Source organism: Oryctolagus cuniculus, chromosome 13 (assembly GCF_051225735.1).
Source record: "Oryctolagus cuniculus isolate XC-2025 breed Fujian yellow rabbit chromosome 13, ASM5122573v1, whole genome shotgun sequence".
Taxonomy (NCBI): Eukaryota; Metazoa; Chordata; class Mammalia; order Lagomorpha; family Leporidae; genus Oryctolagus; species Oryctolagus cuniculus.
Window position 1 is genome coordinate 14,264,477 of NC_142879.1, and position 14,315 is coordinate 14,278,791.

Here is a 14,315-nt window from a genome sequence, read left to right on the forward strand (position 1 = left end):
GTCCATTGACCATCAGACCTGTGTGGTTATATCAGCGCTGAAAATGTTTCAGATTTGGAGCATGTTGTATTTCAGAGTTTTGGGTTAGTGAACACTCAATCTGTATTTCTTTTCTTCACCTTTTTCCCATATCGGAATGCCTGGATTTGAGTCCTGGCATTGCTTCTGGGTCCAGCTTCCTACTAATGCACACCCTGGCTTAGTACTTAGGTTCCTGAAACCCATGTAGGAGTCCTAGATTGAATTCTTAGCTCCTAACTCTGGCCTGGCCCAGCCTCAGGTGATGAGGCATTTGGAGAGTAGACCTGCAGATGAGAGATCTCTCTGTCTTTCTCTGCCTCTCAAGTAAATAAATAAAAAAATTTAAAAATTGTTAGTTTTAGTTTTATCTCAATACAAGAGGAATAATAATTCCTTAAAGGAAGGATTTATAAGAGTTAAATGCAAATCTAGATGAAAAGTGCTTTATAAGCTATAAATTCTTATACATGTGTTCATCAGTTAAATTATGTTATTTGACAAGAAATGTACCCTAGAGATGGTTTATGGTATGTTCATGACAATAGCCTGTTTAAAAATTATCCATCTGTGGTCCTAGAATAAGAAACTACAATATGATTTGTATTTTCTAATAGGTATTTTCTTCTGTAGATTTTCCTACAGGGATAAGACCTTATGGATTAATTTTCTTCCCCTCCTTGCCTTCTGGGTATGGGACTAGGAAACAACAGGGAAAAAGGTTGACAAAATTCCCCTCCTCACAAAAGGCGTCATCTGGTGGGGAATGAAATAATTAAAACAAGAACACACTCTCCACCAGAGGAAATTTCTATGAATAAAACAAAGCAGGATCAGGGGGTAGGGAAGGCTTTAGTTACATATGTGGGGGGGGGGTGCTATTGTAGATGGGTGCTGGGAGCAGACCCTGCTGGGAGTGAGGGCCCATCTGACAACTAAGTAAGATGAGTGTGAACCATTAAGATCTGATTGAGGAGGTTTTTGGATGGAGAGGAAAGCAATGGTAAGTTCTTCTTCTTTTGTTCTGGGAAGAGCAAAGATTCTGCTCCAGTTGGAGGACACATGCCATGGAGGGTCTTGTGGCAGAATAAGATGTCCCTAAGTCTACAATGGGGAGGAGTTTTTAATTTTTAAAAACATTTGTTTACTTATTTGAAAGGCAGAGTTAGAGATCTTTCATCTGCTGGTTCATTCCCCAAGTGGCCTCAATGACCAAGGCTGGGTCAAGCTGAAACCATGAGCCTGGAACTCCATCTGAGTCTCCCAAGTGGGTGGCAGGGTCCCAAGTACTTGCATCATCTTTTGTCACTTTCCCAGGCATATTAGCAGGGTGCTGGAAAGGAAGTGAGCAGCAGGGACTTGAACTAGCACTCATGGATTACTAGCGTTACAGTGGCTGCTTAACCCACTATACCACTGTGGTGGAATGAGGTGAAAAGGCCGTATCAAGATGGCCACTGAGGTGAAAAGTTCATGCCAAGATGGCCGCTGACAACAGAAACTGCCTGGCAACAGGCCGTGATTGGATGGCTTCGGAAACCACATGACAACAGAGGAACTCACATGACAACAGAGCCTGACTGATGATAGGCCATGATTGGATGGTTTCAGAAACTGCCTGGCACCAAGAGCCTGACTGGCAACAGGCTATGACTGGATGGCTTTGGAAACTGCCTGGCAACAGGTTGTGATTGGTTGGGGCATAGACCGCCCCTTGACCGGATTGGCTGGTCTTGGCTATATAAGCTGTTGTACCAACTGAAATAAATGAGTCTGCGGGCTGCTCGCCTCAGGCCTGCTTTCACCGGACTCCTGGGGTCTGTGTGGTGACTCCACACCTCTTGCCCCCACCACACTCCTCCTCTCAGAAACAAATCCACTGCAACATTGTTGAGAAATCAACTGCAACATACCACGAAACTGGCCTTGGAATTTTTATTTATAAACAATATTGTGCCTTTGTGAATCTGGTGTAAATTATTTCCTGCATGGTCTACATAACTCTTTTTTAAAATTTTTAAAAATTTATTTGAAGGACAGAGTCACAGTATCCACTTTTTTTTTTTTTTTTTTTTTGGTGACAGGCAGAGTTAGACAGTGAGAGAGACAGAGAGAAAGGTCTTCCTTTTCTGTTGGTTCACCCCCACAAATGGCTGCTATGGCTGGAATGCTGTGCCAATCTGAAGCCAGGAGCCAGGTGCTTCTCCTGGTCTCCCATGCGGATGCAGGGCCCAAGGACCTGGGCCATCCTCCACTGCCCTCCTGAGCCACAGCAGAGAGCTGGACTGGAAGAGGAGCAACTGGAACAGAATCTGGCACCCCAACCAGGACTAGAACCCTGGGGGCTGGCGCTGCAGCTGGTGGTGCCGGCCTGAGAGTATATACTCTTGACCAGCATAAAATGATGTGTCTGGGGGCCAGTGCCATGGCTCACTTGGTAATCCTCCGCCTGCAGCGCTGGCATCCCATATGGGCACCAGGTTCTAGTCCTGGTTGCTCCTCTTCCAGTCTGACTCTCTGCTGTGGCCCGGGAAGGCAGTGGAGGATGGCCCAAGTGCTTGGGCCCTGCACCCGCATGGGAGACCAGGAGGAGGCACCTGGCTCCTGGCTTTGGATTGGTGCAGCTCCGGCTGTAGCAACCGTTTGGGGGGTGAACCAATGGAAGGAAGACCTTTCTCTCTCTCTCTCGCTGTCTAACTCTATCTGTCAAATAAAAAAAAAGATCTGTCTGAACTTTAATTACTGAGTACTTGACCTTAACCTTGACTCGGACAGTTTTTATGTTTTTTTGAGCTCTGGTCCTTCCTGGAGCAACCAGCAAGTTGCTCTCTAGTGTTTGTTTTTGTTTGTTTGTTTTGGTTTTTCAGGATTCTTTTCCTTGTAAGACATAAAAATGTAGAAAACGTGTCCTAAGTGAGCTAAACAAAGAAACATTTGTCGATTCATGGAACCGGACAGACTGTGGGAAGCTGCTGAGTGGGTAATGTCAAACTCAGCGACTACTTCTGATCACTGCACGGCTCCACCTACAGGCTGCAGGAGGTGACTTCCTGGAGCCCTCACCTTTTTTTCCCCAGAGGCAGCACTTTGGAGTCTCAGCCCTCATTCCTTGCATTACTGGGGATGTTCCCTCTTCTTAACTGGCTTGGGTTATGGAAGGGATGGGAAGAAAAGACAGGAAGCCTCTTTCTCAGAAGCCTTAGCAAATATTACTCAAACCTCACTATAGTAAATTCGGACAGGGGTCTACTCCTGTCTCGACTCCGTGGCCAGTAAGATGGGATTCTCTTATTGGTGTGAACCAACGGAGCTCGTTTCTAGAGCTAAGGGTAGGATCAGTCGTATACAAACTGAATAGCATAAAATACGGGAAGGGGTGAGTACCTAAGGGAAAATCCGTGAGTATTGGCAGAAAAGTGGGGGTAGACTAGATGCTCAGAGGACTCCAAAAATTAAATTTTAAGCCAGGCTTGGTCAAACAATAGCCTGTAAGCCAAATCCCGCTCCTGGGCCATTCAGTATAGCCCTGGAGCTGAGCACAGCTTTTACATTTTTAAATGGTGGAGAAAACTTTGGAAGAAAAATAACACCTTGAGACACATGAACATTATGAGAAATGCAAATTTCAATGTGCATCGTAGAAATTTTACCGAACGCAGCCATGTTCGTTTGCTCAATCTTTGCCCATGGCTGCTTTTGTGCCCCAGTGACAGAGTGGAGTTGCTGGAGACTATGTGACATGGAAGATCTCAGTTCACTCTGTTTTCTTTCTGGCCTTTGATAGAAAGAAATCTGCTTGCCAGCCCCAAAATAACTCCTGAAATCCATTTAACTCTGCTTAAGCACAAAAAGGGAGTTGATGGCTAACATAACTGAAAATTTCAGGTTTGGTATTCTTTCGGGCTTGATTAGAAATAGGGGCCTCTGATATGGTCACCAGGACTTTTCTCTCCCTTTTTGCCTGCCTGTTCCATTGCTCTCACACTCTCTTCCTCTTGTGCCATCACCCAGCTCTGTGCTGTCCATCTTACCTTTGATGTCAGGAGCACTCCCAGGTAATAGCAAATGTACCGCTAGCAGTTCTAGGCTTGCATTATTCTTACAGAGTCAGCCCAGAGAGCTTGTGTTTCCCAAGAGCCTCGGTGAGAGCCCAGAGGGAGATTCTGAGACCTCTGCTTTGGATGACAGCACACTGACGGAATGCACTTCTGCGTCTCCAGTGACAGATTCTGAGTAGCCAGGTGGGGTGGTCTGCTGCTCACCTTGTATCTGGGGTCCTGAGACCAGACCACTGACAGTCCCTTGTAGGGAGTAGTAGACGATTCCCCCAAAGGGGAAGATGCTGGAAGACAAAAAGCATCTGAGTTCTACAGACAACCTATACATTTCTTAACAGCCCATTTCTTATATTAATGGATAACAATAAAATCACCAATTGTAGTTCAATAAATTTGCTTTTAAAATGATTTCTTTTGTAGGTATGCACTCCTATGTGATGCCCGTGTCTGGTGTGGAAGAATTGTTTCAGACCTATTCTCCGGTAAGGAGTTGACATTATAAAGTAGATTTTTTCCCCCTAAAGCTGATTCAAGGGAATCTAGGTCTGCTTACCCATTCGAAGCAAGAAACAAAAGGGAATGTTTTCATAGCAAACAGCTTTTCTGAGAACAGTTGCTTGGGCAGGGTTTTGGAGCAATGGGATTTTGATGTGGTGGAAAATACATAAGGCCCAAATACCTGATGAAACTTGTCAACACTTTTAATTCTACATCTGTTGTTGATCACACTGTGGGACTTGTTAATATGTTTATGATCATGTTGCCACAATGGAAAACGCCAAGTTAAATTGTCATGTCTCGTCAGGTAGGGCACTGGTCCTTCATGTATATTTGATGACAACAATTCTACTGAAACATAGCTGGGTTATTTCATTAATGTAACTCACAGAAAACCTCCTTTTTGGTTCTGTTATTCTTTGTGCCCCAGGCATACGCAAGTAAAAGAATTCAAGACACTTAAGCCAAGAAAGTAGAATAGTAATTAGCTCCCCCATTAACAAAACATCAGTTTGTGTGAAGTGCTAGTTAGGTTTCCAAGGTTGTCATCTCTCATCTGGTTAGCAAGTGAACAGAAAGGCTGGCTTTTTGATATGGAATGTGCTAGAGTTCGGGTATTTGCAAAGCACCTCTAGTTGTTAAAATGAGCAAACACTGCAGGTGCATATTATTATATTGCAGTTAATGTTTCCCATCAACACTAAAGTGAACTTTTTAAAACAATAAATTAGAGTTTTTTCCCTAATGTATAGTATGTCTGTCCTCCTCCCCATCACCCCTTAGCCTTCGAAAGATTTATGAATGAGATGCAGAGTTACCATCCAGTAAATTCTTCCAGGCAGGAACACATCAAACAGAAGATCTTGTATGATGTCTCACTTAAAATATTTAATGCTCCAACAAAATCACTAAATAAGACCCATTTGAACTCATCAAAGAAAACACAATGTAGTGTTACACAGGCAATTGCCATCTGTAAGTTTTATAACTGAAATGCCCCAGACTTCAGCAATTCCTGGCCTCTGAGGGAGCTTGTCTGCTCTACCCTCTCTACATGGATACTTAGTGCTGAGCATGGTGACTGGCATAGGATGAGTGCCCCATAAATGAATATATATAACTGTTTCTCTCCATGCACACATGAACTTCCATCTTGTTCAAATTTTATGCATTTGATGGATGCTTTACAAAGTTCATGGGAAATGGATGAAAAGAAAAGTTAATTTTGGTGCAAAATAACTCCTGAAATCCATGTATGTGGAAAATGTATATTGTGAACACCAATGCAGAGATTTCAAAATTTTTTTACAGCAAAATGAATTTATCTTTTAATCCCACTTTCCCTGGAGTTTTGGAAGTTCCCTTGTATTGTAACTTCCACACTAACTTTCCTCATCCTTAAAAGCAGAATCTATTATGAGCTACAACATAATGACTTTCATATCTAGCATGTACTAAATACCCATTTTGATGTGAAAATACACATTTATTGTAACTAAGATGCCTTACCCATAGGAACTAGAAAATGTGATATATAGTAGTATTCTGAACACCTCTTAATAATGGCATATTTTCTCATGAGAACTATTTTTTATTGTCTTCATTAATGATCTGGACAAGGTAGCGGGATTTAAGCAGATGGTACCCATAGCCAGTCTTTTATTTTCAAAGATTGAAAATGAAGCGAAGGGCAGGATAAAGTTGTAAAACAGCAAGTCCTGGGATCCCAAGTTGGAATACCCCCTCATGGTATTTGGCTGCTTTATCTGGGAATGATCTTTGACCCTGCATCTACTGGCTGGGAGATCAAGGGAGGAATAAGTCTCTCAGAAGGATAGTTAGAAAATGAATACACTGAGACGAATACAGAGAGTGAATTTTGGAGCCTTGACTCTGGGTTGCAAAAAGCAATAAGGCAATCAAAAGATCATCCATAAAACCAATACAGGCAGTAAGGACCATGGTCCATGGGGCAAAAGAGAAACAAATTAGAGTTTTTCTCCAAATCTATTGTATGTCTGTCCTCCGTCTCATCACTCCTTAGCCTTCAAGTGAATTATGAGTGATTTATATAGAAAAACATGAGGACAGTAGGACCCTGCCATTTCAGATTGAATTTTTTAAAGATTTATTTATTTATTTGAAAGAGTTACAGAGAGAGAGAGAGAGGTCTTCCATCTGCTGGTGCACTCCCCAGTTGCTCACAAAGGCTGGAGCTGTGCTGATCTGAAGCCAGGAGCCAGAAGCTTCTTATGGGTCTCCCACAAATGTGCAGGGGCCCAAGGACTTGGGCCATCTTCTTCTGCTTTCCCAGGCCATAGCAGAGAGCTGATCGGAAGTGGAACAGCCCAGTCTTGAACCAGCACCCGTATGGGATGCTGCCACTGCAGGCGGTGCTTTACCAGCTATGCCACAGCGCCGGCCCCCAGATTGAATTTCGAAGAGTTTTTGGTTTTGTGACACTTGAGATCCAGGGCAGTGCTCATTGTTTTATACCTGCTCCTATTACACCTGCTACCATGCCAGCACACGGTAAATGTTTAGTGAATATTTGATGCACAAATAAATGATTTTTAGAGTCAGAAGCCTTTGTCTCAAACTCTGCTTAGCCTTGGTATTGAGTTATGAAAAATATAAAGACTGGGAAGAAGCCAGAGTAACTAAGCATAGGGAGGAAACATGTTACTTTCATATTCGTGTCCTTGTCAGTGTTTCTCTCATTTGCAATATTTTTCACTTTTCCAAACTTCTATTTCTCTTTACATAAAGAGACGTACAACAGAATTCTTTAAGGAAAGTAGCTTCCAGGATCCATGTAGACTTTGAGTTATATGAATATGTACTTTCAATAATAATAATTTTTAGATTTGTGTAACACCTTTCCACTAGAGAATACTGTTTTGGCTTGAGAATTTCCACATTTTCTGTAAACAGAAAAAATTATTCTCCTTTGTGGCAAGGACTTGAAAAAAGAATTATTCCCAAATAGGTCTCATTAAGACAACAAAATCAGTTGCTGTCCCATGAGCTTCTCTCTCTGTACCATCTTGCAGCACTCCCATCTGTTTTTGACTGTTAGTGTAACAGTGAAAGCAATATTTTAAGTTACTGCATAGCAACAAGCTAATTTAGCAGACATGTTAGAACAATATGTTTTTATAAAAGTTTGCTTGTCAGAACTGATGGAGTTTGACTTAGAAAAATGTTAAAGGAAGATCTGGCAGTTAAAGCGAATGTTTACTTTTGTAATTAAAATCTGAAGAAGAAAAGGAAAATGTCATCGTAAATCGATGATTTAGAAAGAGGAACAGGCTCCTAAACGCTCATTTTGTGTGAAAAGGCCCAGCAATTAAATTTACTGTCAGTGAAATAATAAGATGGGGCTCACTTGTGCTCCTGGTACTATGCTAGATGCAAAGAATAATGTTCTGAACTCTTCTTCATTCCTTGACCTCTTCCCATAAAGCATAAGGGTTACCAAGCACCAAGCTAGTCTGTTACCATTTTTCAAGCTGCCTGAGCATTTAATATAAACAAACCTTGCAATTCTTTGCCTGCCTGTGGACAAAACCGTGCCAGGATATTTCATTTTGGCTCATGTTGGGACATAACAGTTACTTTCTACCTTCCAAATTATCTCCGTGAGTACCCTACATTTAAGATATGCAGATGTCTGGTGAACAGGTGCTGCCTGCAAAGCAAAGTGAAATGCGGAAAGTAGAATAAGATTTAATATCCAAATCACATCCAATTTCATAAAAAGATTTAAGGCAGGATGCTCATTTACCTCATTTGACAATGGAAGAAATAATGCCCACATTATGCCTATTTCCAAAAGATGCATTAAGAACCAAATGACGTAACGAAATGTTAGGTACCACACAAAGAGCAGACAAGGTGTTAGGGTTCTCAGGGAGCAGAATCTAGAAAGAGATTTATTATAAGATATTGGCTAGGATGAATACGGAAGCTGAGCAGTCCCACGATCAGCTGTCTGCAGGCAGGTGACCCCAAAAGATGAGCAGTGTAGGTGGAGGCTGCAGGCGAGGGCTGAGAGGGTCTATGCTATTCCAAGCTGATGGCCTGAGAAGTGCGAGTCTCGAGGGCAGGAGAGGATCAGTGTCCCTGCTCTGGTAGCGAGGCAGAGGGGTAGGACAGCAATTCAGTTATCACACCATTTTGTTCTGTGGGACCCTCCACGGACTGGATGGAGCCCGCTTGTACTGGGGAGAGTTAGGTGCTGTACTCAGTCCACCCATTCAGATGCTAACTTCCACAAACACCCTCCCAAACTGTGACATCACATTTTTTAAAAAGGCAGATGTCCTAAATAGCACTCTGGCCTCAGAATCAGCCCTAAAGGCATTCCGATCTGGCTGAAAAGCCCATGAGAGTATTTCAGGCATGGAAAGCCAAGACACTCTGGCAAAAGATCTCTGTGAGTGAGATCCCAGTGGAAAGAACAGGTCATCAAAGAAGGAGGTACCTTTCTCTGAAGGGAGGAGAGAACCTCCACTTTGACTATGACCTTGTCTAAACAAGATAAGAGTCGGAGAACTCAGAGGGCTTCCATAGCCTTGGAAACTCATGACTGGAGCATAGGGAGATTACTGATGCCACAGACAGGAGTGTCAATTGGTAAAGTCAACAACAGGAGTCACTGTGCACTTACTCCTCATGTAGGATCTCTGTCCTGAATGTGCTGTGCATTGAGATTTAATGCTATAATGAGTACTCAAACAATATATTTCACTTTGTGTTTCTATGGGGGTGCAAACTGTTGAAATCTTTACTTAATGCATACTAAACTGATCTTCTGTAAAAAAAAAAAAAAGAAATTATCAACTCCCAACTTGACTCTCACTGGGATTAAACATGACAATAGATCTGCTCTGATTTCATCATCATTAAAAAAAATCATCTATTATTTTTCACTTTATGTTTCTGTGTGGGAGCAAACTGTTGAAATCCTTACTTAATGTATACTAAGCTGATCTTCTGTATATTAAGATAATCGAAAATGAATCTTGATGTGAATGGAAGGGGAGAGGGAGTGGGAAAAGGGAGGGTTGTGGGTGGGAGGGACGGTATGTGGGGGAAGCCATTGTAATCCATAAGCTGTACTTTGGAAATTTATATTAATTAAATAAAAGTTTAAAAAAAAGATTTATTTATTTATTTGAGAGGCAGAGATACATAGAGACAGAGGCAGAGATACAGACAGAGAGAGGAAGAGACAGAGGCAGAGAGATCTTCCATCTGCTGGTTCACTCCCCAAATGGCCACAATGGCTGGGGCTGGGCCAGGGCAAAGCCAGGAGCCGGGAAGCTCTTCTGGGTCTCCCACATGGGTACAGGTGACCAAGCACTTGGGCCATCTTCTACCACTTGAGGAACTACTTTTTGCCAAGAGCTGTGAAGGGGGCTGAGATTTTTTATTTATTTTTAAAATTTGAGAGGCAGAGAGAGAGACAGTGAGAGAGCAAGAGCTTCCATCTGCTGGCTCACTTCTCAAATTCCTGCAATGGCCAGGACTCATGCAGGCCAAAGCTGGGAGCTGGAATCTCAACGTGGGCTGCCCTTCTGGGTAGCAAGGACCGGACTATATGAACCATCACTTGCTGCCTCCCAGAATTTGCATTAGCAGGAAGCAGAAATTGGAAGTAGAGTTAGGATTCAGACCCAGGATACAAGCCTTCCAAGCAGACTTTTTTTTTTTTTTAATTAAAAATTTTTTTTAAGATTTATCTATTTACTTGCAAATCAAAGTTACACAGAAAGAGAAGGAGAGACAGAGAAAGAGGTCTTCTACCCACTAGTTCACTCCCCAGTTGGCTGCAATGGCCAGAGCCAGGCTGATCTGAAGCCAAGAGCCAGGAGCTTTTTCCTGGTCTCTCACATGGGTTCAGGGGCCCAAGGACCCAGGCCATCTTCTACAGCTTTCCTAGGCCATAGCAGAGAGCAGGATCGGAAGAGGAGCAGCTGGGACTCTAAGTGGCACCCATATGGGATGCTGGCACTGCAGGCGGTGGCTTTACCCACTATACCACAGTGCCAGCCCCCCAAGCAGACTCTTAACAACTGTGTCAAGTGTCCTCCCCAGAGTGAGATTTTAGACTACTTGCAAGCAGACAAGTTATTCTGCTACTTTCATGGATGATGGTTCAGGACAAGAGATTTCTGGGTCAGAGACAAAGGACTTTATTATTCACAGTGATAGTAGTAACCAGAATATCAACATTCTCCTTCTCCAGTTTCCTGAGTCCCAGTTCTTACCGAGTGATGTGAAAAGGGTCAGCTGAGACCAGCATGGGTTGGAGGAGGAACCCTGAGCTTATGGAATCTGAAAGTTTTCTACTGAGTAGTAAATACGCCTGCCTTTTGTATGGAGGAAAGCATTAACTCTATCTTTTAGAGGTGTTCGCTCTGAAATATCCTTGAAATGATGTAGTCTGAAACAAAGGCCAACAGTGCCACTACTCAAAAAATATGTATAAATGTGATAAGTCCATGAGGAATTGTCACCAGCACTCCCATCCCTCACACATCCTTGTTTACAAACCCTACTCTTACTGGCCATTACCACTACTGTTAGAAAAATCCACTGAATTGGCTTATATAAGCCATACAGGTATTGGAAGCTTGAGTGCTTTCAAAATGGTCATACAATCCAATACCCAACCCCCTTTCACAACTCCCATTCCCTCCAAAGATGCTGCCTATGGCTTCCACCACGTTCATAGGCATTTTTTCCCACTGACATTGAACAAATGCATTACTTGCAAATTTGTACACCGGGAAAGTTATTTGGCCAAAAGGCAAAAGGGTCTGAGCAAAGAGTTTTTAAATTATACTGTAGGTAATGAGCATGGAGCTGATGAAGTCTTCCGATAATGGGAGATGAGAATTCACCAACTCTGTAAAAAGGATAATTAGTGATTTGGGGGCATGCTTTGCAGGCTTGGATTAAATGTATCCTGGATGAATTTGATTGTAAAAGCCTCACAGCAGGTCACCTTCAGCCTGCCATTGACTAGTAATGAGGTTGGATTTCTCTTGAAAGTATAACATGTTAACAGCTCAATGAGATTTTCTCCCCTAAAAGTTGAAAATGGATATTATAAGTAAAATTTCCTCCATCTTATTGCAAGTACAGGCTGAATTCTTTGTTAGTGGTAACATCTCTGAGAAAAGAACATTCTTTAGGAATCCTTAAGATACAAAGGAAATCGTACAGATTATACTGCGGGGAATACGTTTCAGCATTATTATTAGGCATACTGGAAAAAGCTGGCTAAAGAGCTTCCATTAGAAATTTCAATAGTACCAAAAATCAAGTAGACCTAGAAAAATCATTTCTCTCTTGATTGAACCAGACTCTGCAACATGGTTTAGGAATGAGCATGCAGTGAGTGGTCACCAACCAGTAGATCTGACCCATGGTCAACAGCAAAGCCTCCAGAAAAGCTGGACCTGGAGATGGAGCAAATGGCCACTGAGTAAGATCCTCCAGCCATCATCTCCCCCTAGAGATACAGACTTGAACAGCGAATCATTAACCAACTCATCTTTGTTAGAGCTGGAGAAGCCAGGTGACAGACTGCAATGTCTGTTCATGGCATAAAAGTGAGAAAAGTCACATTGAAGAAGGTAGCAAGGAAAGAATTGCCCATGTCCCCACTCTCCAGCTCCAAGCAGTGCAGCTTGAAAGGAGATGCCTCACTTCCCATTTAGGGGAGGGAGAGTGACTTAAGTAGAGATGTTAGACTTGGAGCTCACTGTCCTGCCCACTGCTGTAAAATCTCCATCTGGACATGGCCCCATAACCTGCAGACAAAGCTTCATGTGTATTACCCTCCTGTGTCCATTGCAGCACTACTCACAATTGCCAAGAGACAGAAACAGCATACATGTCCATCAACTGATGAATCGACAAAAGGTGATGCTTACACAAGGTAGAATATGATTCAGCCTTAAAAATGTTGAAATCCTGTCATTTCTGATAGTAAGCCAGGCACGGAAAGACAAGTACTTCATGATCTCAAACAAGTTGATCTCACAGGAGTTTAAAACGGAATGGTGGTTACCTGTGTGGTGCCTGGCACAGGGTATATTTGGAAATATTTACAGTTTTGACATTTTAGAAACGGTATTAGCTGTATCTATTTGAAGTAATCCTCCATTTGAAGTGGTAGGAATTGAAGAGTCCCCTTCCCATGAACCTGTGTGCAGGGAAGAGGGAGGGGAAAAGATTGATTGACAGTACTAAGTGATAGGAAAAAGAAGTTCTGGTATTCTACTGCATAGTAGGGTGACTAAAGAGAAAATAATGTGGGGAGTGTGTGTGTGTGTGTGTGTGTGTGTGAGAGAGAGAGAGAGAGCGCGAGAGTGAGAGCAAGCATGCTAGAAGAGAGGATTTTGAATATTTTCACCAAAAGGAAACAATAAATGAGAAGTTATTTTTACCCCACACTGAACATTGCGCAATGTATGCAGGTGTCAAGATACCACATGGGACCCTACACATACATACAATTTTTGTGTTATCAGTTGTTCAGTAAAAATAAAGGAAATCGGATCTACATCCCTAGGCTCCAGTCACTGCACAGACCCGGAATTGCGCCTGAGAGGACTGGTCTGGAAACAGTGGCCTTTTCCGCTCACATTCTTCAAGTGCTTCATGGATAGGTTCCCACTGCGATCCCAGATGTTTGAACATTTGACAAAGAGTTTCTCCACACAAAAAGACCGAAGAACTTGATGAACAGATTCCTGCGTGAATGCTCCCATGAGCTTGCTCATTCCTTTGATCTCATATGTTACTATTTTATGGCCAATCCATTTCCATACGGCCCTTTTTACCACACACGTCACTCTCCACCCCATATCTTTGCTTGTTCCAGGTTCCCCCTGCTCAGGCAACCCTGCTTCTTCTTTTCACCAGTTGAGGGTTTATTTTACTTTCTCCTACATTGCCTTACATTGTGTTCATCCCATATAACGTAACATTTTACTTTCTTTTTGAAAGATTTATTTATCTGAAAGGCAGAGTTAGAGAGATGGAGACAGACAGACAGACACATACACACACACAGAGGCACAGAGATACAGGAAGAGAGGGAAGGGGAGGGAGGGAGAGAGGTAGAGAAAGAGACTGATTGACTGAGATTGCATCCTCTGGGTTACTCCCCAAATGGCTGCAATAGTTGGGGCTGGGCCAGGCCAGAACAGGGCCTCTATCCAGGTCTCCCACATGAGTGGCAGTAGCTTAAGTACTTGGGCCATCTTCCACTACTTTCTCAGGTGCATTAGCTGGGAGCTGGATCAGAAGTGGAGCAGCTGGGACTCGAAACAGTGCTCACATGGAATGGTTGGTGACTTAACCTGCTGTGCCTTAATGCCAGCCCCTCACATCTTACTCTTGATGCTACCATCATTTCTTCTATTTATTTCCAGTCTCCCTTTTACATTCCCCAAAAAGCACTAGATGGAAACAAAAAAGAGAGAAAGCAGTTTCATCACTCCGAGTTCCACAAAACAGCTAAGATGAGTCTCATCTGTGCATGAGCCAGGCTCCTTGCTGTCTACCAACACAGGGCACCTTGATGTACATGGGAGTGGAGGTGAAGGCTTATAAGTGGGTTCTTGCAATATTTATAGGAGGTATTAATTCAATTTCCCTCTATTTTATAATTAAGATTTTGGTGCAGGGTCAATGCCAACTATTTTTAAAAAGACTGCT

The 14,315-nt window shown here is 42.7% G+C and overlaps 1 long non-coding RNA gene across 2 annotated transcripts in view; it reads left to right on the top strand.

The window, feature by feature from the left end:
* Positions 1–14,315, top strand: part of LOC149122484 (uncharacterized) — a 95,064-nt gene that overhangs the window by 49,770 nt on the left and 30,979 nt on the right. For both annotated transcript variants that reach the window (XR_016219496.1, XR_016219495.1), the window contains exon 2: positions 4,497–4,558. This is a non-coding gene — a long non-coding RNA (uncharacterized LOC149122484). The remainder of the gene's footprint in view (positions 1–4,496; positions 4,559–14,315) is intronic.